Source organism: Danio rerio, chromosome 1 (genome assembly GCF_049306965.1).
Source record: "Danio rerio strain Tuebingen ecotype United States chromosome 1, GRCz12tu, whole genome shotgun sequence".
Classification (NCBI taxonomy): Eukaryota; Metazoa; Chordata; class Actinopteri; order Cypriniformes; family Danionidae; genus Danio; species Danio rerio.
This window is the reverse complement of record NC_133176.1, coordinates 9702029-9729737: the sequence shown is the minus strand read 5'-3', so window position 1 is coordinate 9729737 and position 27709 is coordinate 9702029. Positions and strand designations below refer to the sequence as shown.

Here is a 27709-nt window from a genome sequence, read left to right as displayed (position 1 = left end):
TAAAATAAAATGAAATACACATATTAGAAGTAGATAAAAAAATGTTAGCTGCTCTTTATAAAAAGGGTGTTAAGAAAAGTTTACAATTAATAAAATAATGCATAAATATGTATCAAATGAAATAAAATAAATGTGAAAAAGCCTTAAGGAAATAAAACATATTGCACTTCACTGAAATAAAATATAACAATAAGTAGATGAAGAATAATGTTGGATGTTAGATGATGAAAAATGTTGCACTGACACGTAATTAAAATAAGCCTAGATAATAATAAAACTTAGCATAAGATAATTGATTTGAAAAATAGATATTTACCTAAACTTAAATTAAGCTAAAATAATATACACATACACACAATTTTATTTTATTGAATTATTTTTCATAAAAAATAAATTAAGCAATTTCTCAATTTGATTACTTTAACTAAAATATATATATATAAGTTTTGATTAATACAATAAAATTATTTAAAAAAATGAATTAATATCATATGCATATAAATAAAACTTTAGGAAAGACAGGCAATTGTTTCATATAAAAGTCAATTGTGAAACGCGTTACAACTTTGGTCACATACTGCAAACTCTATTTAAGTAAAACTTATAGTACACAACACTTTTATTCCCATTTACTCTGAGAGGTTTGTTTATATAATTTTTAACTTGGTTTATGCAACATTCATGCAATTTCTTTCCAGATGATGAGCATATTTTCTAATTTAAGGAGTGATAAAAAAATCTCTGCATAGCAAAACAGCAGATCAAACTGCTTGTAAGACAAATATATACACTATCTTATATATTACAGTATGTTAATGTGCTTAATCAACTGTAAACTATGTTGATATCTGTTTTTCTACTATATTCACCTGTCGTGCCTTGCCTAAAATAACACTGACACATACAAACACAGAGATATGCTTCAGCACAAAGCCTCAAAATGCCAAATGAAAGCCTGGAGTACGCTGTCATCACGCATCTGAAAATTAGCAAGTCACCCTCACATCGTATTAGCAAAATTCAACATCGTGTACTCCTCGACTTCTTCATATAATAGAGCTGAAGGCGTCAGTGTATAAATGGTTGAAAACACAGATATGAGATTTCTTGAGATCTCCAGGGTCTAATGTGCTGGAAAAACACAATGATTTGGTTTCTGGCAATATGGTCAAAGACTCGCTCCTCCAGGACTTCTATAGCACAAATGTTTTACAATAGAGCTCAGAATTTTTCATGCAACTCCCTGTTGGAAAAAACTGGTCAAACCAGTTTAAGGTCAAGCTGGTATTTGGAATATGGCATTTGATTTGTTGCTAGTAGCTGTTTATAGCATAAATCAAACAAGTCGACCAAGACCTTAATCGTTAGTAGATAAAAAAAAAAAAACTGTTTTGTACCAGCTACTGATCATAAAAACAAGCTTGTAGATTGTTCAGTGTATCATCAACAACATATGAAATACAGTATAGACTATCATTTAAAGGACTATATGGGGAATGCATTGTTTTTATTTAACAATGATGCATTTAAATTTACAGTAAACACTTAAACTTTAAAATATATATTTAATATATATATATATATATATATATATATATATATATATATATATATATATATATATATATATATATATATATATATAGCTTTTATATTTAAGTGTTACTTCAAAAAAAGAGCCAGTGTTACAAATAGGCATTAATCGGCATTAACGTGCTGCATTAACGCGAGAATCTTAACGCGCAATAAAAAATATCTCCGTTAATCTATTCTCAAAGTTGGGTTAGGAGCTGGGTCTATTCTACGCAAGACTTTCACCTTGATATTTTAGCGCAGATGTATACCTGACCGGTGAGCCGTCTGACAAAAAAGTGCCCTTCTGAATCCAGGGCTGAAGCAAGCTGAACTAGTGCTCTAGGCGAACGGCAACCACGCCGCCCTCAATCCGAAAGTGAAAAAGAAAGTGATGAGTTTGCGGATGAAAGTGAGGACCAGGGGGTACGCAGAAGCCGCCCTCACTATTCTGCAGCCTAGATCGTCTCTATAGACGCAACGACCCTGTCTGAATCAAATCAGTAGGATGCCCTTCTGGATCTTTCACTTACTTCGAAGACATTACTGACTACGTTTACATGTACATCAGTAATCTAGTTATTTGCCTTAATAGACAATAATATAATTAGGGTGTTTACTTGAAGCACTTTAATATAGGAGTTTCCTGTAATTTTGAATGATATTAACTGCAGTTCAGCAGTTTCACATTTACTCATGAACATTTCATTCATGCCCCCGTGACAAACTGGGGTATTAGACATAAACAAGGAGTAAGGACTGGTGAGAGTGTTATGGAACGAAATAACGCACACCAAATGAAAAGAAAAAACTTTGCAATGCATTTCACGATGTGTGTGTGTGAGTGTGTGTGTGTGTGTGTGTGTGTGCGGTCCTTTACTGACAGCTGCGTGTGTGGATCTTGTCAGAAAATACGGCCAAAAGTCCTACATGTTGGTAATAGTTTGATTGCTGATTACTTCAATAATGCCACTAATATCTGCATACTCCACATGTCTTAATTCCATTTCTGTTTAGTTCAGTCATGACTTTAGTCGGATTAAGGTAATCAAAAATCGCTGTTTGGAGCTTATGTAGGCCTACAGTTCAAAATTCATGTTTAACTGAGTAAACAGTTAGTAATCACAAGTGCATCTCATTGAACATTATTTATTTTCATTATCATAATAGGACAGTTTCTCAAGCAGTTTGTGAAGCATTTTGGAAACAGGAGAAACCCGTTCTCAAAGACTTATATTTAGTAATTATTAGGATAGCACACATATTCTGAATGCCTTCGGCGGAATTCAAATAAGCCATTTAGATTTATCTAGATTAGTTCCAAGATTCATCTAGATTTAAAAAAAATTATCTATGGCCACCTATAGTTACTAAACAAAATGAACGAACGCCAAACTTTGAATATAATATACAGTTTAGTAAAAAAAAGAGAACCAAGTTTGAAAATTTTAGCAAAGAAGACGATTAAATCCTATAGTTTTAGTAAAGTGACAGTAAAAACATTTAGAAAGTTACAAAGGATTTGTAATTCAAATAAATGCTGTTGTTTTGGTTATTCTGTTTATCAATGAATTATGAAAGAATGTAAAAAATGCAGTAATATGCAGTTACTTAAAATAAATTTAAACAAATAACAAAACAATTCTGCTTTATAGGCGGATGTGTGTTAAGTAAACACGTTACCTTTTAACGATTAAAGTTCAAAAAATGACTTTTTTGTTTGTTTGTTTTTCCCAATAACCCAATTTTAAGTTGTTTGTAAACGCCTTTATCAGTGTTTTATCAGTTTATTTATGTGCGCATGTCAAAATGTGCATGGATGGTATTGTATAGGTCACACAAGGGGGAAAAAGTAGAAAACATTACAGCTATCAAGACCTTCTGTTCAGAGGAAGGGATTACTTTAATGTTCTATCTTATGATAGAAATACAGGGCACTTCTACCCAGCAGGCACAAGACGTAATCATGACGTAAGATTGACATTGTACCCCAAAGTCTTTGGGATGTTGCATTGTGTTTGGAATTGAAAATTGGGTTGACTTCAGAACTCAACATCGGACTGTCGTCAGTGTCCAACCCACAGCCTAAAATCAACCAAATATCAACGTCCGATGATGTTACAGCTTGGCGTAATGTGGACGTTCCCACTATGACATCTATCAGACGTTGGATTTTGGTTACAATACCTGATGAATAAATGTCACAATAAAAGACAAAAACCTATTACACCTTTATTAAACACAACTTATGCAGTTGATACAGAACCATCAAAACAAAAAAGGTTATGTATTCGCAGGTATTGTAAACAAGTGATTACATTTTTGACACACTGAAGCTGATGTTTGGGCTGTGGCATCACTTCCTTTAATAAAGCAAGCCTTAGAATTTCATGTAAATGCAATTTTCTGCATAGCCGGTTTATTTATTTGCATATAAACCCATAAAAGCTAGATTCTGAAGTAATCTCCACTTATTTTGTGCATGTAAACACTCTCATTGAAGACTGGAGTAAGAATTCTGAAAACTCAGCTTGGCATCACATGCAGAAATGAATTAAAATTTTAAATCTACTCCAATAGAAAATATATTTACCAATGTTACCTGTGTGTTTACTGTATGTTTGATCAAGCAAATGAGTCTTGGTGACTACTGATTTCTTTTAAAAATGTACTGATCTCAAACTTTTGAACTCTACTAGTGTATATGAATCCAGCTAAATGGAAACAGATCTGGCATACACCATTATTTATTGACAAGTCTAGGAAAGTCGATTCTGAGAAAACTAGTACTTGTGCGTGTGCGGACAGTGTGTAATCCCTCCATGTGGCTTGATGGGGTTTATGCGAGTTCATGCGGCGAGCTTGTTTTTATAGTTTCATGAGGTGCATCTGAATGCAAACATAAACAAAACGCACGTACTGTACTGTATACACACACTGCATTTGCTCATTATCCTGATTACTCCAACAAACCATTATACGCAACTGTTTCTATGGTTGCTTAGTAACGGTTTGGGGGCTTTTGATGTGAAGTGAAGAAAAAGACAGCTGAAAAAAGCGAGGGCTCAGTGGGTTTCACTCACTTCAAGTCAACATATTTAAAAGGTCATTTCGTGCCTGGGTAGGACAACAATCTGAAGGCAAAAACAAGAGGATATACAAGGAAAAGCAAGACATAATCATGAATATTAAATGGATTGACACCAATGAATAAAGAAATAAACTATGCGATAGACTGATTAATGAAATGATAGGAAAACAAACAATGGATGGATGAATGGACAAAACGAACAATAGATGGATGGATGGATGGGTATGGATGGATATTAGGATGGATGGATGGATGAAAAGATGGATGATGGAAGTGAGGATAGATAGATAGATAGATAGATAGATAGATAGATAGATAGATAGATAGATAGATAGATAAATAGATATATAGATGGATGGATGGATGGATGGATGGATGGATGGATGGATGGATGGATGGATGGATGGACGTATGGATGGATATCAGGATGGATGGATGGATGAAAAGATGGATGAATAGATGGATGATGGAAGTGAGGATAGATAGATAGATGGATGGATGGATGGATGGATGGATGGATGGATGGATGGATGGATGGACGTATGGATGGATATCAGGATGGATGGATGGATGAAAAGATGGATGAATAGATGGATGATGGAAGTGAGGATAGATAGATAGATAGATAGATAGATAGATAGATAGATAGATAGATAGATAGATAGATAGATAGATAGATAGATAGATAGATAGATAGATAGATAGATAGATGGATGGATGGATGGATGGATGGATGGATGGATGGATGGATGGATGGATGGATGGATGGATGGATGGATGGATGAATAGATGAAGTCAGGATAGATAGATAGATAGACAGACAGACAGACAGACAGACAGACAGACAGGCAGACGGACGGACGGACGGACAGATGGGTGAATAGATGGATGGGTGAATAGATGGATGGATGGATGTCAGGATAGATAGATAGATAGATAGATAGATAGATAGATAGATAGATAGATAGATAGATAGATAGATAGATAGATAGATAGATAGATGGATGGATGGATGGATGGATGGATGGATGGATGGATGGATGGATGGATGGATGGATGGATGGATGGATGGATGGATGGATGGATGAATAGATGGATGAATAGATGGATGAATAGATGGATGATGGAAGTGAGGATAGATAGATAGACAGACAGACAGACAGACAGACATACATACAGACAGACAGACAGACAGACAGACAGACAGACAGATAGATAGATAGATAGATAGATAGATAGATAGATAGATAGATAGATAGATAGATAGATAGATAGATAGATAGATGGATGGATGGATGGATGGATGGATGGATGGATGGATGGATGGATGGATGGATGGATGGATGGATGGATGGATGGATGGATGGATGGATGGATGGATAAATAGATGGATGGATGTAAGTCAGGATAGATAGATAGATAGATAGACAGACAGACAGACAGACAGACAGACAGACAGACAGACAGACAGACGGACAGATGGGTGAATCGATGGATGGATGGAAGTCAGGATAGATAGATAGATAGATAGATAGATAGATAGATAGATAGATAGATAGATAGATAGATAGATAGATAGATAGATAGATAGATAGATAGATAGATAGATAGAACAAATAAACTATAGATAGAAAAATTGATAGATGGATAGACAGACAAATAAAATGATAGAATGAACAAATTATAAAATAAACAAATGAACAATCAATGGACGGATGGATAGACAGGTAGAACGGCAGAATGAACAAACAGTACAAATCACTGATGGATGGATGGAGGAATAAATCTTTATAAGATCAACTTATAGATTACTGACAACACTTACACTGTTTATCTGCACTGTTAGACATTTCTGTAAATTACACAGTTATTTACTGTATTTCACCCAGTGTAATACTGCAAATTCCTTTTACGGTAAATAACTGTATTTACCGTTGCATTATGGGAATTTAGTGTGACGTCGAACAACATATACAACGATGTACTGTATTTGTAAAAATTCGTGTATTATACTGTATTTTCCACAACTGCTTCAACGCCACCTTGCGGCGATTCGACTACTCTGCACCACATTTTGCCTGAGGACCCTGGAGCAATTCTGGAGGACAATTTATTAGTGTGCCTGAAGAACATACTGGATTTAACAAACTTTACTCTGGTAAGCTGAGGCAGTGTTTCATTTTACAGAATGTTTTGTGGACGAGAATAGAACAAAGTAAAGTATAAAGTTGGCTATTATTATTTTCTCTGGCTTGGCGTTATTTCGCCCATTTGAGAAATATATCATCTATTAAGATGTTACCTTTATTTAATTTATTACATTATACACTACTATTACTTTAAATAAGACTGTTTATGACTATTAGCCATTGTTCTCGTCATATCTTTTTATTTATTTACATAGGAACCGGTGTTGCAGCGGGTTTTGGTTTAGGAGGGAACCAGAGGTATGCAGACAGTTTTGGAGGACACTTAGAACGAGACAACGGTCCGGCAGAGAGTGTTTTCCCCCAGAAGAATATGAATGAAAGACCAACAAATAATCCAGGTAAAAGCGCGTCTGTCTGTGCTGACAACACTCGACATTGATTTGAGCACCTCTATTAGCATTTGTTTGCTCAGCAACATTGGCTGAAGCGATCTTAAAATGGTAATGTTAACTGTTAGCTAAACTGAGCTAAGTTTATACTGAATTGGACTCAAACTCATTTTAACGTGCAACGTTTAACTTATATTGATTAATACTATATATATTAGACGTTGTGAACTTATTTTTCTCTGGTTTAGAGTAACTTATAACGTTAGCTTGAGAAATTAACATCGCGACGTAACCTATAAGAACGTTAACGTAAATCTATACAATATGCATAGAGGTAAAGTTGGTTTTATATTCGCACATTCGTTCATTTAGAAGACTCTATACTGTTTACCATGTTACTTTGAATATTCGATCAGAATTAGCATGCCAGTATGACTTGAAATCAACATTAACACTGTTTATTTGACCGTGAGCATGTTGTACTTTGATAGTCATTAGCTGCTAAAATGATTTCGCTATTTAGAGTTTGCAAATAATACTTTTATGAAATTAAATTATTAAGGGGGAAGTCTGAATCTGCTAATATAAAACCAATTTTACCTCTATGCATTATGCTAATAACCACATTTTTGCTATTTATTGTTTGCTAATTATTTTTTATCACAACTCTTGACATTTGGTTTAACATAATTGTTACCATTATATATTTTTTCTGTTTAGATATGGCACTGGCACAGCAGCAGGTTTTGTCTGAAGAAACAAACAGCATTTCGGAGGAACATCTTGATCAGCACAGCCTTATGCTTAAAAAATAAGCAAGACCAGTAAGCAACCAAGGTAAACAAATAAAAAAAAAAGTTGTGTGGAGGTTGTGGATTGTAGCATGGTATTCTTATCTGTATTTTTGGCTTTTTTGTGGTCTCAATATAGAATACTGGGAGCCTGCCTGTGCAAACTGGACCTCATACAACAGTAAGTACTGTACATCTATTTGTTTCTCAATATAGTAACGTTACTTTTAATACCAAATGTGTCACATGTTTAGTTGCTAGCTAAATAAAAAAAATCTTTTTCCCTTTTTTATTAAACTATTTAGTAGGGTTTTTTTCATCTTTGTTTATAATATTTTTGATCAGATTGAGGTCTGTCATGGGTCAGACATTTCAAAATACAATAATTAGTATTGGGATACATGCATTTGTCTATGTATTAAATGTCTTTTTCCCCATTTCATGTTGCCTAAATATTTTGTAATAAATAAAATAATACAAATTTTTGTATAAATAATTCCAGAGGATGAAACAAAATGCACAGCAACAACCAGAGTGAGCCAGAAGATAGCAGGAGAAGTAGTGAAGAGAATGACAACCATGAACAACAGTGAGTTATCCTTCTTTCACCAGCTAACTGAGAACTTGGATTAGGTGAGACACTCTCAATAGTTGTATCAGTATTCAGTCAGTTTTAGTTTATTAGGAATACATAAAACAAATAGTCTAATCTGTCCTGCAGTGAATCAACCCATCACAAATGCTACAATGTTTTTGTAAAACCTTGTTAGGAAAAAAATAAACAGGACATTCTGGTTAGTTATCTTTTAAACATGGTAGTGAGCAGGTTATGAGCAGGAGCCAGTTGCTCAGTACCAGCTGAAAACTAGCCCAACCTAGCTGCCATGCTTCAAAATAATTAACCAGTATATGATTTATTTTTTTTAAACAAGCTTCTTCTATGCTTATGTTAGTCTGTTTCTCCTTATCCAGAGTTCTTCATAATCCGGGACTGGGCCAAATCCTGACCAGATGCTGTGGTGGTCATGGAGGAGTGAATCCTAAAAGACACACGTGTTCAATGAGTTTCCGCATTGATCCAATGGGCCAGCCTGACCACCCGCTGGTGAACTTTCAAGCCTCCGGTGCCTAGACTGCGGCCTTGCACAAGTTTGGCTAGAGGAGAACTGGTCGTGCCCAACTGAGCCTGGTATCTCTCAAGGGATTTTATTCTACACTTTTGTCAGTTGGTGAAGTTTGTTCCATGCCACTGTCGCCACTGGATCGCTTGGCTACGATTGGTGGATCGGTGGATTTGCTCTTCAGTGTTTGGACTTTCAGCAGTGACATTTACTGCTTCAATTCTGAAAACTGGACTGAAGCAGCTTCAATTTACAAGAACTTCTATGTTAAGCTGCTTTGACATCATTGATCTACATTGTAAAAGTGCAATAGAAATAAAGATGAATTGCATTTGAACATGTGAATTCAGACCTTGTTGAGCATTTGACACCAGAACTAGTAATATTTTAAAGTTGGGTTGTTTCTGAGTCGGCTAATAGTTACAAATATTTATTTTTCCAACAATATGCAATTCAGAAGTTTAAATTTTTATTGTACATGTATGTTCTAGTGCTTTGTGTGATTGATTTATTTTTAATGTGTTGATTTTATTGCTTAATGTAATTTTCACACATTTTCCTTAAATGCTTTAAGCATTATTAATGTTTTAAAGAATGGAATATTTTGTAATTGTGTCTGGTTTAATGTCAGTAGTACTTAGTACAATTGGAGTTTTTTTTTTCTCAACAATATGCAGGTCAGACACTTAAATTAGTTTTGTACATGTATGTTAATGTGCTTTGTCATTTTCAATGTTTTTTTTCTTAAAATAAAATATTTTGAATGATTGAAATGTAATGTTTTTACACATTTTTAAGCTTGGGTTAAGCATCTCCAATGTTTTAAATAAAGAGTGTTTATTTTGTTAATATTTTGTAATTGTGTCTTTTTTAGGTCTATAGTATTAAAATAATATTAATAAAATTATATTATAAAATATTTAGGACAAAATTAAAAGGTTTACAGTAGCTAACTGTTAACTTAGGTTTTTACAGTAGTTAACCATTTTCAGACACTACGGTAACATGCTGTAAACGGATTTACAGTTGTATACTGTAAATCTAAAATACAGTAACTTACTGGCAACAGTGTTGCCAGTAAGTTACTGTAAAAACCCTTTGAAATGTCTAACAGTGTGTTTAGTTATGAATTATCTGGTTAGATGTTATGAATGTGCTAACTGTACCCATTATCAATCACATCAGTGATATTTTAATTTTTACAGTATGATCAGCCGACCATTGATATGATTTGTGGTTACCAAAGCGATGTAATGCAATTTCCAGGGCATTACCTGTGGTATAATGCATCATACAGAGTACATGTTCACATTAGTGAGTACAAGCGGGATCTCAGCCCAGCGTGATTCCTAGCAGAATTACAGCCTTTCCTGGGGATGTAAATATCAGTTTAAGTGTTAAATCAATATAAGTGTGTGGAATAAGTTGCTATTTAAAAGGCAGGCGAACAGAAAGGCCGCTAGATGAAGAACGGACAGACACAAAGGAGAGAAAGAGACACACACACAGAGAGAGAAAGAGAGACAGAGGAAAAGATAGATAAAGCGACGGAGATCAAGAGCCAGACAAAACAGAGACTGGAAAAAAGACACCAATTACGGTAGCTTCCGATTCTCGTGTTACCATGGGAACCTCCCACTGGAACTTCGTGGGAAAGAGCAGTTTGGCTCCCATAGGACACGCGGACACACACATACACGTGCTTATGAATTGTGATAAAGAACCTCTGAACTAGCTGCCATGCTAAAAGCCACTGTAGGTTAACAGGGTAAAAAAAACAACTAATAGTTATTACACAGCACATTGATCACATTAAGAATTAAAAATATTCATTCATTTTTTTTTTCAACTTAGTCCCTTTATTAATCAGGGGTCGCCACAGCGGAATGAACCGCCAACTTATCCAGCATATGTTTTACGCAGCGGATGCCCTTCCAGCTGCAACCCATCACTGGGAAACAGTGGGAAAAGTTTTGTTTATTTTGTTGAAATTAGAGCAAAACGTTTTGACAGAGATATATTTCAGTATGTACACCAAAAATGTACACAAAACCAGGCAAATTAAATATGAAAATATGCCCATGTAAAAAACTTTTAGGATATTGAACAAAACAAAGTTAATGTTTGGACATTTATGAAAAAAGAACAAATTGAAGATCGTTGAAATCTGCAGACACAACTTGACAACCTGTACTAAACGAAACACTCAAAAGTTGACTTTAAATTATTTATTTCAAGTACACTGCAAAAAAATAATAAGAAAAAGTTACAACAATAGTTTTTGAGTTACTTTAACTTATTTTAATATGTTTATTGTGTTTCAACGAATTGTTTTAAGATTAACTTAATATTTTTAGTCAGTTTGACTGCTGAAAGTTGAGATGACAAGAAAAGATTTTTTAACCCATGGTTCAATTATTTAAACGTACCCCTATATATGTTTCTGGAGATCGCGAAATACATTCCAGGAGGTGTTTTTTTTTTTTTTTTGCAGTTTTTGTTTTCCCAAATCCACCAGAGGCCACTGTGTATGCTTTTTGAGATCTCAAATTTCTCTCTCGAGTGCCATTCGCGCCTGCTGTTCTCGCGTAAATCCACTAAAGGCTGATGTTTTTGCTTTTTGAGATCTCAAATTTCTCTCTCGAGTGCCATTCGCGTCTGCTGTTCTCGCATAAATCCACTAAAGGCCGATGTTTTTGCTTTTTGAGATCTCAAATTTTTCTCTCGAGAGCCATTCGCGCCTGCTGTTCTCGCGTAAATCCAACAGAGGCCGCTGTCAATTGACTGACTGACTGGCCGATACTGGGGATACGACTTGGGATCCTTTGATTGGAGGATCGTGATTAGGTAATGTGGGCCAGCTGGGTCAATCATGAGCATGTGCTCCTCTCGAAATTTGTTTAATATTAAACTTCACATCGTTATTGTTCAATATAGAAATAATTGTGGAGATTGCATTTTTGCCATCCCCTAGACCTACTGTATTTGAGTGTGTTGTGTTGGACTGTATGAAAATCCAGAAAGTTCCAAAATCTTAGAACTGGCAGATGCATGAAAAACAGAAAAGACTTTCACAAAGAAAAAGATCACACACACACACACACACACACACACACACAAAAAATCATGCATCTAAATGAAATGCTGATGGGAACGACAATAGTGAGCGGGATTAATTACTTGACTCGAATAATTAGAGCAACTAAGCAGAAGTGTTGTTATGCATCTATTGTATGATTCTTTCAAACAAATAACGCAGAGGTGTTTGTGTCACGACAAAAACATTTTCACAGCTCAAAGGAAAAGAAATTCATTGAGCGCTCGTGAACAATAAAGTATCTGCGAACCTTTTGAAGTATGTTTGCATTAGCTTTGAATTCAGCATGCATTAAAATGACTCGTTTGTTTCTTTATTTCAGTTTGAGGCTGTGGAATTGCATGTGATGTCCTCTGTTGCCTCATACTGTAGCTACAGACCGTGAAAGAACAAGCGTGGACCACCCTCATTATTTATGAATTACAGCAATAGTGCCTTCCCCTTTTACAGGGCTCCAGTGGATTATGCTGAACTGAATCGACCTTAGTTGGGAAAAGTTTAGCTTTATCATGATTTGAACATTTGAGATGCCTTTTATTGCATGAAGTGTAGATTTCCAGAATCAATTCTTCTTCATTCTTGTAACTGCAAAGGTCAGTAAACTATAATAGAATGCATTAGTGTTTGCTCACTTTTTTAAAGGCATTGTGTAATTTTTTTAAATCATTTTTTCCCATAAGGAAGCCTTCATCCATGCATTATTAGGGTATATGCAGGAATCCTAAAGGTAATTTCAACATCTTTTTAAGACTTTTTAAAGACCTTCTCAAAATAATTTAAGACCTAATCGCCACTTCAAGTTCTGATCAGTATCAAACCTTTAACATAATAAACAGTTGTCGTGGTTAATTTCAACAACAGGCTTCAACCATTGTTTAAACTCGTCTTTCTCCAACCAGAAGTACACAAACTTACATTTTTCCATTTTGCCTTCTGCTTCACTCTATAGTTTTGCTACATGTGGAGAGCGTCACATCAACTTTCCGTGTTTGTCGCAAATTACATGGCATCACCTGGACGGAGAAGCTTGGCCAGTCCAGCTTGGGATCTCAAATTTCTCTAGCTAGTGCCATTCGAGCCTGCTCTAGAGATCTGCACGGGATTAAATTTTGAATCCCACTCCCGCCCGCACCTGCCAGGTTTTAGCCCGAACCCGACCGCTCCCGCTTATATGAAGCACTTGTTGTCCCGCTGCCCGACCCGCCCCGTTTTCTACCCGCCGCGCCCGCTAAAGAGCTGGGGGGAGAACAAAACCGAAAATCACCCAGCTATACAGTCCAGACAGGCTATAACAAGCTGTCTGTATAAACACACACACACATAAGCACCAAGCACACACACAGGCAAAGCTCTCTGTCTCTCTTTTGCGCGCACTCTAAAACACACACACACACACACACACATACACACACACACACACACACACACATACACACACATAAGCACCAAGCACACACACAGGCAAAGCTCTCTCTCTCATTCACGCGCACACACACACACACACACACACACAGCACCAAACAAGCTAAACACAGCATTGCGCTATTTCATTTACACACATACATACGCGTGCTCACTCGGGAGTCGGGAGTGATATTGCTAGACAGCCCGCTCCCGTCCCAAATTAAACCCGTTACCAACCGCTCCAGCGATTTATTCGGAAATTTATACCCGCGCCGCAGAAATCTGGCAGACCTCTAGCCTGCTCTTCTCGTGTAAGTCCACCAAAAGCTGCTGTCGACTGACTGACCAACCAACCAATCCCCTACCCACCTCTTTCCCTAAACCCAACCAATGATGTTTTCAAAAGCACCGATTGACCAGCGCCCACCCACTTCCCTTAACCAAACCTAGTGTTTTCAAAAGCAATCCAGAAAAACAAAAGCCATATTTTAACCACGTTTTCAGATTTTACCACATTCTCACCCTGTTATTTACATGTTTGTTTTACTTTTTGACTTCTGTTTTTGTTTTACCTGCTTTCTAAAAGCGTTCGTTACCAGACTCAAACCCGGATGTCACAGTCAACTCCTCTCTGCTTCTCAAATCCTCTGACGTACGTGATGAGCCACTGGAAAAAAACGTAAAAGCAGGAATGCCGTTCACACGAAGGTAAGAGGTTAGCTCGTAAGCGCTATAAGGAACAGTGTCATACTGCCCCATAGCGTTCGTTTTACAGACAAAATGCAGCCATAAGTACCTCTGGCTACATAGTTTGCGATCTCCAGAAATCTATATAGGGCTACGTTTTCAGAAGAAGCCTATGTTGAAATTAATCATTACAACTATAATGTAAAAAAATTTATTTGATTTAAAAAAAAAAAAGGATTACATTTCCTATTAGTAATCACCAATACAATTAAACAACATCAACGTCTCATGAGTATAATTTCCAAATATTTTAAAATCACACAAAATCTGCAGAAACTCACATCTGGTCCGAGCCCCTCCCCCAGAGAATCCTCAGTCTATAGTGATCGACGATTGGCTCCTGTACTAGTAGGCGGGGCTTCACTCGCCATATTGACCGTTACACTTTTCCCTATTCAAAACTGTACAAGTGACACGTCTTTAGTATTCTATAGTGTTAGCTACAGTCAGCTTGATGGAGATGCAGCTAACACTCTGTTTTCTTTTTTTGCAAACTTTGAAATGACTTGCTTCATGTTAGGATGAAAACCCAACTGAAATGTTTGTATCATCCTGACTCTCATAGTTGGTTGTTTGGCTCATTGCTTTTAATACCTTCATAAAGACTATAAAATCCCTATGGGAACAGGAATGAGGAAAAATACTTAACTAGTGCTGCTGAAAAAGCGAGTGCACTCTACTGTCAACCTCACATTTGCATATTGAATTGCAATCGGTTTATTGCTCTATTTGCATACTAAAATGTGATTGGTCTTGTCTTCATGCAGTACTTAACAATATATAGCCACAACATACTGTGCAAAAAACAGAATTGCATTGTCTCTTGAATCTCTTCCACAGTCCAATGCAATCTTAAAGCCAATAAACTGCATTTATATAATAGCCAGCACTATATTAATATTGCTAAAAACGTTCAACCCCCAAACGAAGTGATAAACTTAAAATATGTGCAGCAGAAATCAAAATGGAACTGACGTATTTAATTTTGTCCATGTCTCCTGGCTTCATAGCTCATTTTAGGCAGCACTATGGTGATGCACGATAAACGATCGATGCCAGTGATGTTTTAATATGAGACAGAGTAATCACATTGCAGGAAAACAGGAGTCATCTGTGTCCCAATGTTTAGATATATTGATTCGCAACATAGGGAGTGGAATGACACCCAACAGTTCTTTTCCGAGGAAGCGGACCAAAAATATCACTGACTCATCTTGCTCTCTGGAGCATATACAAATATTTGTTCAATAAAGCGCTCTCCAGAATGAGAGTGTCTCGTCGGCGTCGGACTAGCATTAGCAAGTAGCAAAGCAAAGTTCACAGCTGTGGTGTAAACTAAAACTTCCTGTTTCAGTGGGAAATACATAAACACAGGAAAGAAAGTGCGCTTGCCAAGCCATTTTATGATGTTTTTAATACAAAATGAGTAAATGTATGAAAAAAAAAACATCTGAAGTGTACAGTTAAAGTCAAAATGAGTAGCCCTCAGGGTTTCTGCAGGTTTTTACAATGTCAAATTTAAGGCTTTTTAAAGGGCCATGAATCCTCACCTGTCTCAGCAGGGTGTTGTCACACCTCTTGTGTCATGACTGTCTATGTCCACCAGATGCCACTGTAGTTCAGCAGCACTCTCGACGAACTACAGTGGCTTAAGAACTACATATCTATACATTCCTTCGCGCACACACCCGGTCTTCCATATATACTGATTTGTAAAGCTGCACAATTAATCGTTAAAAGATTCCGATCTCGATTAGACCCCCTCGAAGATCTTAATCCAGCATTTCTACGATTCTGCCAATCATATTTTCAAGTTCAAGAGAGAAGAAAAGGCGGCTGCACGTGTCTTTTCACTGTTTCACACACGTTGCTCAGTGACATTAGCCCCTTTCACACAGTGATACCGGTAAATTTCTGGAAAATTTCCGGAACGACTTTACCGGTATATTCAAAAAAGCGCTGTTTACACAGGCGAGGACGTTACGGAAATTTTCCGGAAAAGAGCATTCACACATCCATTCCAAAATACCGGTAAATTCTGACATCATTCACCACAAATGAGCTTTAAACGGCTGCGCTTGTATTTGTAAACATTTGACTAAATTACAAACTCTGTGGATGATCAATATTGTGAACAACTTTCGCAGGATCACTTTCGCATGTCGAGATGTTCTTAATATCTGCGTGTGCGGCGCTCATAGGCGCACGCAAAGCTTGAAGGTAAACAAACAACGGCTTGTCATAAGCATCTCATCGATGATTATTTACACAGTTGGCATTAAGATGAACATATAAACGTGATCTGACTAAATTCTAGCAGCTAAATGTGTCTGGAAAAATATTCAAAGGCTTTTATCCTCACAAACCGCGCGGACGTAAATGCGTCTGACTGTTGTGATTGGCTAAAGCAGACGTCTCACGTCAGCACGTTCTAGACGTGCACGCGCTTATTACGGGAATCTTCCTTCTGCATTCACACAGCGCAGCATTCCGGCAAATTGCCGGTAATGTTACAACTTCTCTTTCCGGAAAATAGCCAGAACGAATTTACCGGTATTTTCAAAAAGGACCTGTTCACACATACAACCTTTCCGGAAAATTGCCGGAAATTTTCCGGAAAGGTCTGTATGTGTGAAAGGGGCTATTGACACCTCCAAATGATGTTGAATGAGTCACATACTGTATTTATAAGGTATAATTCACCTAAAAATGTCATTTTTGTCTTCATATAATGATGTTTTCGCGATCGGGAAATCACACGTGACGTGTGCGGCTGACCGTGAGCTGTTATCACAGAGAGGACACGCTCACTCTCCTTAATGATAGACGCGCGCGTCTACTTTAGTGAACAGAACCTGCATATGTTGCGAGTAACAGGTAATACAGTTGTAAATAATATTCAGTTTGTGCCACAGAGTGATTGGTTGGGAGCCGCGCGCGAAGTATAAACAAGCACTTAGCAGTCAGAATGAAACCAAAAGTGTGCAGGTCATTTAAATAATCATATCGCATTTTAGAGTTATGATTGCGACAAGCATTTAATATGTTTTTTCTTTCATAGCGAACCCACAGTTGTGCATGAAAATAAATGTTTACAATGTCAGTATAAGTACTCTAGCCTATATATTGTTAATTATAATCTGATAATGGCAAACGTCTGGTTTTACCAGAGAATAAAATTGTCTAATATGACAGATTGGAAGCATGTATCTCAAACATAATAATTCAACATCAGAATTATCATAAGTAGAATAGAATTATTTATAGAAGCCAGTAGACCTACACATAATATTATTATCGAGGTTGTGCCATAGGTTTGTTTTTACCATACATTTATTTTCTACAGAATCATGAGAAAATCGTGATCTTTATTTTGAGCAAAAAAATCATGATTCTCATTTTAGCCAGAATCGTGCAGCTCTACTGATTTGCAATCACAGCTGTCATTCAGCCAGTCTAGTTGTAGTTCTAGTAATAGTTCTAGTTTAATCTGTTTGAGTTCCTTGTTTGTTTGTTTATTTTGATACTTTGTCACTTTGATTTTTGGATTTTTGTCTCTGTCACTGCACTAATTTCACATTAAAACTGCACTTGGATCCTACACACGTTTTTGTTCCTGTTTCATTCCTCCAGACGTGAAAAAAGAGTCAGGAAAGAGGGTGAGTATGGCTCTGTTTAGGTGTAAGTTTGGGGAGGGAAAGGGGGTGGGTTTGCATAAAAATGAGAGTTTTCAGCTCGAGCACGTGCTGATTTTCACTAAGGCAAAATAATCACACGCAGCATAGACAGACAGTGACTGTTATGGACATCAGTAAACAATTTATTTGCCAAATTATTATTTGTCGACTTCAACTGCAGTTTACAACTTTCAGGATGCGAGGAACTGCTGGAAGAGTGTTGCTGTATTGGAATGTTTGATACCACACGCTGTATGGGAGAAAAAAAAAACCTCTGCATTTCTCACTAACTTAAACGCACTCAAGCAGGTAGCATCAGAAAGCCATGTGTGGATAGACTATCCTGTCACAAAATGCACCGAAAATCCAATACAACGTTTGATTATGGTATTTACATGTTTACAACCGGAGAGCAGCATTTACGGCGAATCTTTCAGTCCATAATACTGTAGTGATAATAACACAATGTATACTTAGTAACTAAATCACTTTGACTAAGATATGACTTTAAAGTACTGCTGAAGATACGAACTAAGGCTGCATTTACACTGCAGATCTTGATGGTCAATTCTGATTTTGTGACTATTCGATTTTTTTGATGATCTGCTTACATCATCTTTTAAAAGTAAAAAAAGTTAAAAAATGTAAGTAAATTTTTCCCTTCAAAATTAAACTTTTATTATTTATTTATTTATTTATTTATTATTTTCATTCATTCATTCATTCATTCATGTATTATTATTGTTACTAATACTTTCTCAGTCCAGTGTTGCAGCTAGAAGGGTGTAAGACATATGCTGGAATACTTGGCAGTTCATTCTGCCCGTGATATCAAGGGACTAAGCTGAAGGAAAATGAATGAATGAATGAATGAATATTACTACTTGTACCACGAATTCTACCAGTTCGTCATTCTAATCCCTCAATAGCTTTCTCATTGTTTTCTCATTTCTTATTAATTTTCTTGTTTTCATTTAAAATGATTTAGTTTTCATTTAATCAACAGTATTACATAATTAGTAACAGTATTACCATAATTCAAACTACTCTCTAAGATTGTTAAAACATTTTAAATTTTAATTCGATTTTTTTGATGATCTGCTTACATCATCTTTTAAAAGTGACTTTAACTCATATCCGATCCTCTGCATTTTACACTATTGGTAAGGCTTTAAACGTCACTTTAAGCTGAATACTAGTAACTTGAAAAAATACCTAATCAAATATTATTTACTGTCATCATGGCAAAGATAAAATAAATCAATCATTAGAAATAAATTATTAAAACTATTATGTTTTGAAATGTGTTGAATTTTTTTATTTCCGTTAACAGAAATTAGGGCAAAATATACAGGGGGGCTAATAATTCAGGAGAGCTAATTCTCCTTTAAATGTATTCTTTGGAGGATAAGGAATGTATTTTGTATGATGTGTAGCAGATATTTTAATAGGTATGTTTCTAGATTGTGTTTAAACAAAAATAAATGAACAGAATTCTAATTCTAATTGCAATACTAAAAATGACAGGTTCATGTGTGTTTTGTTTTGCTTAAGTTCAGTTTTATTTTTTTATTCAGGTCTAGTTTTATTAGATCATCTTTCTGTTTAGCTGTTCCTGTTTAGTTCCCACTTTTACTCTGTATAATTTATACTCTCCTCTTGGTTCAGTTCTCCCTGTCTGCTATTGTTTATAGTATGGGGTTGTCTTGCATTTTATCCTGCAATCTCCTGGGTTTTCATTGTGGATTTATTATTAAAAGACTTTGTTCTCTACATCTGCATTGTAGGTGAACATTTACATTTCATTTTATTTTTTCTGCACACAAATGCTAAATAACTTTAGAAATGGTCTCTGTGTTTTATCCATAGATGCTTACTGTATGTCTGTGTATGTGTGCAGTAAATATGCATATTTTTCTGACTGATATTCCTTTGCAGAATTATGGTTAATGTTATTTTTCACCAGAAATATTAATGCTGAATACAATAATTTAAAAGCTAATAACAAATGCTATACTATTTATAAGCTTAAAAATCGTTGATCAATTAATATAACAGCAACATTCTATAGACTAATATCTTTGTAGCAACTGTAAAAACTAATTTGCTCCCTTAACTTGTGAATTAAATAGTTAATTTAAGTCTTTTTAACTTCCATTACATTGAACTGACTTTAAATATCAAGTTGGATCTTTTCTAAAAAATAATTGTTTATTCATTTATTATTGGCATCACAGTGGCACAGTGAGTAGCGCAATCGCCTTACAGCAAGGTCGCTGGTTCAAGCCCCCGCTGGGTCAAATGACGTTTCTGTGTGGAGTTTGCATGTTCTCCCCATTGTTGGCTTAAGTGTTCTTCAGGTGCTCCGGTTTCACCCACAGTCCAAAGACATCCGCTATAGGTGAATAGGGTAAGCTAAATTGTCCGTAGTGTATGTGTGTGAATGCAAGAGTGTATCGGTGTTCCACAGTGTTGGGTTGCAATTGGAAGGGTATCTGCTGTGTAACACATATGCTGGATAAGTTGGCGGTTCATTCTGCTGTAATGAACCCATATTAATAAAGGGACTAAGCCATAATGAATGAATGAATAATTTATCATTTTTTTCCTTCAAAATTAAACTTTTATTATTTATTTATTTATTTATTTATTTATTATTTTCATTCATTCATTCATTCATTCATATATTATTATTGTTACTAACACTTTCTTAGTCCAGTGTTGCAGCTAGAAGGGTGTAAGACATATGCTGGAATACTTGGCAGTTCATTCTGCCCATGATAATAAGGGACTAAGCTGAAGTAAAATGAATAAATGAATGAATGAATATTACTACTTGTACCACGAATTCTACCAGTTCGTCATTCTAATCCCTCAATAGCTTTCTCATTGTTTTCTCATTTCTTATTAATTTTCTTGTTTTCATTTAAAATGATTTAGTTTTCATTAAATCAACAGTATTACATAATTAGTAATAGTATTACCATAATTCAAACTACTCTCTAAGATTGTTAAAACATTTTTGTATGCCTGTTGTATTATTAATATAGTCTTTTTTTGTCAAAATGAATGAATGAATTAGTATTACAGTGAAATTAAAAACATATTTTACAACATCTTATTGATCTTATAATTATCTACAGTGCTCAAAATCATTTCCTCTATGGAGAAAACTGTACTTATTTATTTATTTTATTCATTTATTATTATTATTATTACTACCACTTTCTCAGTCAATATGTTGCAGGCAGAATAGATGGCAGTTCATTACGCTGTGGCGGCCCCTGATAAATAAGGGACTAAGTTGAAGGAAAATTAATAAATAAATATTTCTACCACTAATTAAACCATTTCGCCATTCTAATCTCTCAATAGTTTTCTCATTCATTTTCTTGTTTTCATTTAATATGAATCAGATAATTTTTAATAGTATTACCATCATTCAAACTACTCTGTAATATTGCTATAACATTTGTTAAGCCTGTTGTATTATTAATATTGTATTTTTTTGTTAAAAATAAATGAATGAATTAGTAACATTTTTTAATATTGATCTTTTTGGTAATAATTTAATTCATTTAATTATTTTAATTCATATTTTATTAATTATAATAATTAAAAGTTTGCATATTTAATAAAATACATGCATCACAATATAAGTGACATGTTTTAATGCATAAGAATGAAATTAAAAACATATTTTACCACATTTTATTGATCTTATAATTATTTAAATTAATTCAAAATCAGTTCCTCTATGGAGAAAATGAATAGGACGTTTAACTTCAGAATCTGACTATAAATTTATATATATATATATATATATATATATATATATATATATATATATATATATATATATATATATATATATATATGTATATATATATATTAGTTACAATTTATTATATAATTTAGTCACAATTTTTATACTAAAACATAAGTGTTCTTGTGTTCAGTGCATACTGTACATATCTACTCATTTATAGCCACCTACAGTACTGTATATCCACAGCTAAAACAGTGTTGCATTGTGTGTTGGCTCTTTTCCACAGCTGACAGGACACAAGATGTGTGCAGGGTGTCCTGACAGCGCCACTGATTCTGCATTTCATTTCACAGAAGGAAAAATCTACAACCTAAACCCACCTAAAACTATCCCACCGTCCTTGTGATTCCCTACAATTTCATTCAGCAAATGCAGATCTATTATATTAACAACAACATGCCCATGCCTACACAAATTCTTGCCAGATGTGACTCTTTATGCAAACAGAATATGACACCACAGAGTCAAGACGACATTCTCCCATGCTTTTAATATTCGGTAGAGGTTGTCAAACGTATCTAAGTTCTCTAAATAAAGAGCTAACTCAAACTGACGCAGTGAAGCCGCTTCAAATGTGTGTGTGGCTTACAATAGTTTATAAAAGTGCTTACTACGGCATTGCTGCAGCAAGTCACGATTCATAGAGGGGGATTTAACCAGACTTCAGTGTTTTGTTGATGCAAACCCAGTAAAGCACGGTATAATGCAACGTATCGCACACACACTCCCGTACATCATGCTGCATTGCAGACCTGAATGTTTCGGATGTCACGCACACACATATGCATCCTTCATTAGAGGACAGCAGGACAAAAAAACGCCCCTCAAACTAGCTCTGGCGCTCATGGGTCAGGCTACAGGGGGGCTGATGGATGGGATTGGGCAAGCAGATAGTGATCGCATCTGTCATACGTGCACCCATTAGACACAAAACACACCCACACACATACACAACATTTCATAATCATATCAAAGGCGCATTTGAGAGTAAAAACTAAAGAGAGAAAGTAAAGAGAGAGAGACTGAGAAACTGAAAACATCTGTGAAGGAATTGTTCATTTACACTCCAAATTACATTGTTCCTTTAACGATAATAGTTTAAAAATAGGACGTGGGCCGGATATTTGTGTGTTTGTGTTCATATTCATGCAGATCAGCGCCGGATGTCTAAGCATGTGCATGTGTTCTGGTTTCTTCAGATTTGTTCTACTGTAAGTAAAAATCCTCTCAATAACAGTGCGTAAATAATTCAGACAGACTGCATGAGAGAGGGAGAGAGAGAGAGAAGTGGAAGAGAGTATTTTGCTGTCATGAGGTCATGGAGGAGGAAAGTATAGTACAATTTCATTGCCAGAGAACAAGAATTTGGCGATGTTGTTAGTAAAAACTACTATTAAAGTGCTTTCCTAATGATGGTTTGTGGCTGGAAGGGCATCCACGGCGTAAAAAACGTGCTGGATAAGTTGGCGGTTCATTCCACTGTGGCAAACCCAGAATAATAAAGTGACTAAGCCGAAACAAAAATGAATGAATGAACTATTAAAGTACAAATTATATCAAAACTAACACTGTTTAACTTTGTTAGCCCACATTGCTAGTTTTGTGGTGAACAATTCGTCATGTCATTAAGAAAAAAATAGTTTGGCCCTTGCAATTTTTTATTTGAAATACTAAAATGTACTTCCTGTTTTATGCAACATAGGCTTATTCTGAAAACGTAGCCCTATATACATTTCTGGAGATCGCGAATTATGTATTATGTATGGCTGTAGGGCTGCACGATTCTGGCTTAAATGTGAATCACAATTTTGTTTTTTGCGTAAAATCAAGATCCCGATTCTTTCTCAAGATTCTTTAGATGTAAAATAAAGGTTAATATGAGTAGGCTAATATTGTTAATTCTCAAACATATCACCACCTTGGAATTATAAGGTTCTATCTGCGTTCTGAATGATTTAGAGATTTTGAGCTTCAAAGTTTTGGTCTATTATGAGAAAGCAAAATAGTTTTTTGACCTTGGATGGATGTAGAGTAAACCTATTCCAGTAGACCTCCAAAACAAAATTAGGAACTTTGACAACAGCAAAATCAAGGCACTTTAAATAAAACGAAAGATTTGAAAGGTTGCACAATAACACACCAGAAGAAAATAAGCTAAAAATTTATACAATTTTTAATATACAAATAAATCATAGCATAATAATAACAACACTAAAATACTCAAATAAGCCCATAGAAGAATTGAGATATGGATTAGCAAACAGACAAAAGATATTTGTCAAAATCTGAAATTCAATAAGGCTTTTTATTAGTAATGCTGACTTGTATCTTTTTGTGGACTTGATTGGTTTGGCGTACGTTAAGTGTAAAAAAAATTATATAAACAATTAGTCATGACAGCATATGTTTTTAGTTCATTGTAACTTGTTAAACTAACTTAATTTTATAAGTTATGCAAGCCGTTTTAAGTCAGTTTAACAATATAAGTTCAATGGACTCTTCAGGTTATTTTGATTCAGCTTAAAAATTTCAGTCATCCAGGATTTTATTTACAATGTACATGCTTCTTTATAAATTATATACTGTATTTTATTTAATCAAAATTTCTTATGCTTTCTTGACCATATTGTACTATATTGTGTCTGACATTCTGTGTATTGTGTTATCGTTTATTTTTAATGCTAAAAACAGCTAAATATATTTAAAAATAAAATAAAATACACACTTTATATCAAATTTAAGTAAATATCTACACCTTACTGTTAAAAAAGTTGTATTCTTTAGAGTAGCATCTCTGCACATACAGTGAAGAACCAAGAAATCAATACACTGGCCTAAAGAAGCCAGTGTTCAAAGTGAGCCAGTACTCAGTCAGAACCAGCAGTTCCCCTTCGGGGGGAACTTCAGCACTATAAGTGGATTTGATTGTAAAATCCACGCATTGGGAGGTTCGGTTCAGAAGCTACTCGTCTGAAAGAGTATTGAACGGGCCAATTAAGAATGAATTGGCAGCGCAAGCCTGCGCAGGTGAGCGGCATAAGCAATCAACTGAGTATATAAGCTCACCTGGCGCCAGCAGACGCTATCCTTTTCGCTTCAGAGACTTTCTGATCGAGTCGATGAGGGTTCCTCCTGCTGTGACCAGCGATTCTGAGCGAACGAGAGCATTCTCCCGGTCCAGAGTGTGTACACGCAGTGGCAGACGGTCGAGCTGGGTTTCTCCCTTGCCTGGCGTTCTTTGGGTCCGGTCCTCCAGAGCGGTGCGTATAAAGTTGCAAACTTCACAGAAAGAGCAACACAGTCGTGCAGCACGTCCTTATCAGGACGGCGCTCCGACTGTGCGTTTCTGGATGCGGTGGTTTCCTGTCCTCGGATGATGGGCGCGGGCACTGTGTTACATGTCTGGGGGTCCAGCATGTTAATGCGCTGCTCGCGGGCAGTTCATGTCGTCATTGCGATGCCATGACTGTTGCGCAAGATCGCGGTTAGCCTTTGCAAAAGGGCGAACCACCCCAGTTGTCCCCTGCTCTGCAGCGGGCACTCGGGCAGATCTGAGGGTTTCAGCGAGAGATAATTCGTCGCCCACGGGCCCGCGGACCTCCCGCTCCTCTAAGCGCTCCATCCAAGCTTCGGGCGGGGGAAGCGATCCGTCTAACAGATGGTAGCCCTTACGCCCGATGACACCGGAGACCAGATGTCCACCGCGGCATCGGAGGGTGGGCTTTTATTGTCCAATGATCCAGACCCGCTCGCCCCCTTCGGGCTGGTGAGCGCTGTCACTACGGATCCTGAAACGGACATGTTAGCCGTGCTTTCCCGGGCTGCTTCGGCCGTGGGTTGGAGATGGTTTATCCCCCAGCTCCGCGGCCGGACCGACTAGAGGGGCGTTCCCTTCTTCCCGGAGGTGCACAGTAGGCTCACGCGGTCTTGTAAAGCACTTTTTTCTGCTCGTGCTGCGTGTTCCTCCACCCTAACCACTCTTGACGGTGAAACAGCCAGGGGGTATGTGGCGATTCCTCAGGTTGAGTGCGCGATGGCGGTAAATCCGCGCGGCGCCTCTTCTTGGCGGGTTCGCCTCGTCTCCCATCCAAAGCCTGTAAGTTATCTACCTCCCTCGGAGCTAGAGCTTACATAGCTGCGGGCCAGGCTGCTTCCGCCTTGCATGCGATAGCCACCTACCAGCGCTACCAAGCGCAGGCGCTGGCCGAGCTGCACGAGGGTGGGTCCAACCCAGGCTTACGAGCTTCGCACCGCCGCCGACTTAGCTCTTCGGACTACTGAGTCCGCTGCGTGTGCGTTGGGGAGGACGATGTCCACATTAGTGGTCCAGGAGCGCCACCCCTGGCTGATATGCGCAAAGTCGACAAAGTCCGCTTTCTTGACTTCCCCATATCCCCAGCCAGGTTCGGCGACACTGTCTGTGAATTCACCCAGGAATTCAAGGCGGTGAGAGAGCAGTTGGTGGGTGATGTCTTATCGGCGGTCCGTAGCCCGCTCCGCCCGCCGTGCCATTCATACCTGCTCCTCGCCGAAGGCGCCCGCCTACGAGATCTGCTCCGCCCCCGCACACGCCTCCGGCGAAGCGAGCGCGTCGGGCACCTCGGAAGCAGGCAGCCCCCCTGCCCAGAACGCCGCTAAGTCCGGCAACGGACCGCGAAGCGCCCCTGGGACAGGCCATCTGGAGAAGAGGGAACTTGCTCTTTCCCCGCTGGAGGGCGGAGCCCCATTTCCAACGGCACTTTTTACTGCCATGAAAACATTATGAAAGGGCACTTTTCACTTCCCCAGATGTGACAGCCCGAAATCTGCCAGTCTGGGACGCTATGCTTTCTAGCTTGCAGATTCGGTGCGTTTCGCCAGTGGCTCACGAGCGCTGGGAGGACGGTCCTTTCTCCCACCCCTCGAGCCTCCCCTCCGGAGCTCGGGTTTGGAGTGAGAGCAAATATCTCACCTCCAGCTTTTCCGTGGGACCCGCGAGCTTCCCGGATCAGCACACCCACTCCGCGCTGCCCCACTGCTGGTACGTCAGCGATTGTAGCGATGAGTCCATTAGCGAGAGCTCTGCCTGCCTGGTTAGCGCGGGCCAGCTCTTCGCGGTGGCTCATACGCACAATCAGACTCGGCTATGCGATTCAGTTCGCGAAACGGCCCCCCAAGTCACGGGTGTGTATTCACCAGGGTCAGCCCCCTGTCCGCCCCTGTCTTGCGAGAGGAGATTGCTGTCCTCCTGGCGAAGGATGCAATCGAGCCGCTCCCTCCAGCCGAGATGGAGAGCGGGTTTTACAGCCCACGCTTCATCGTGCCCAAAAAGAGCGGTGGGTCACGGCCAATCCTAGATCTGCGCATTTTGAACCGCTGCCTGCACAAGCTGCCGTTCAGAATGCTCACGCAGAAGCGCATCCTCCGGTGCGTTCGTCCTCTGGGTTGGTCTGCAGCATTAGACCTGATGGACGCGTATTTCCATGTCTCCACTCTTCCTCGCCACCGACAGTTTCTGCGGTTTGCGTTTGAAGGTCGAGCTTGGCAATACAAAGCCCTCCCCTTCGGGCTCTCTCTGTCTCCGCGGGTCCTCACCAAGCCCGCGGAGGGTGCCTCAGCGCCCCTTCGGCTCGCGGGCATCTGCATACTCAATTTCTTTACGACTGGCTGAATTTGCCCTCTCTTTTGATTATGCACAGAGTTGATTATGCACAGAGACAAAGTGCTCTGGCACTTCCACCTGTGGGGGTTTCAGGTCAACCGAGAAAAGAGCAAACTCGCCCCCGTGCAGAGGATCTCTTCTCTCGAGCTGGAACTGGACTCGGTCACCATGGCAGCGCGCCTCTCCGGAGAGCGCGCTCA

The 27709-nt window shown here is 37.7% G+C and overlaps 1 protein-coding gene and 2 long non-coding RNA genes across 6 annotated transcripts in view; 2 read left to right on the top strand and 1 right to left on the bottom strand.

The window, feature by feature from the left end:
* The window catches only part of cacna1hb (calcium channel, voltage-dependent, T type, alpha 1H subunit b), a 184943-nt gene that overhangs the window by 108561 nt on the left and 48673 nt on the right, over nt 1-27709 (bottom strand). The gene's annotated exons all lie outside the window — the stretch shown is intronic.
* Nucleotides 6719-9963, top strand: LOC141375511 (uncharacterized). 2 transcript variants are annotated; one of them, XR_012383570.1, is made up of 6 exons: nt 6719-6821; nt 7068-7211; nt 7923-8039; nt 8133-8174; nt 8496-8582; nt 8966-9963. It is a non-coding gene; the product is annotated as an uncharacterized lncRNA (long non-coding RNA). The 2 variants fall into 2 exon arrangements; XR_012383571.1 differs by lacking the exon at nt 6719-6821 and having other exon boundaries at nt 7117-7211; nt 8496-8626.
* On the top strand, nt 13454-18208 carry LOC141384614 (uncharacterized). Its single transcript, XR_012405435.1, has 3 exons — nt 13454-16236; nt 17001-17380; nt 17613-18208. It is a non-coding gene; the product is annotated as an uncharacterized lncRNA (long non-coding RNA).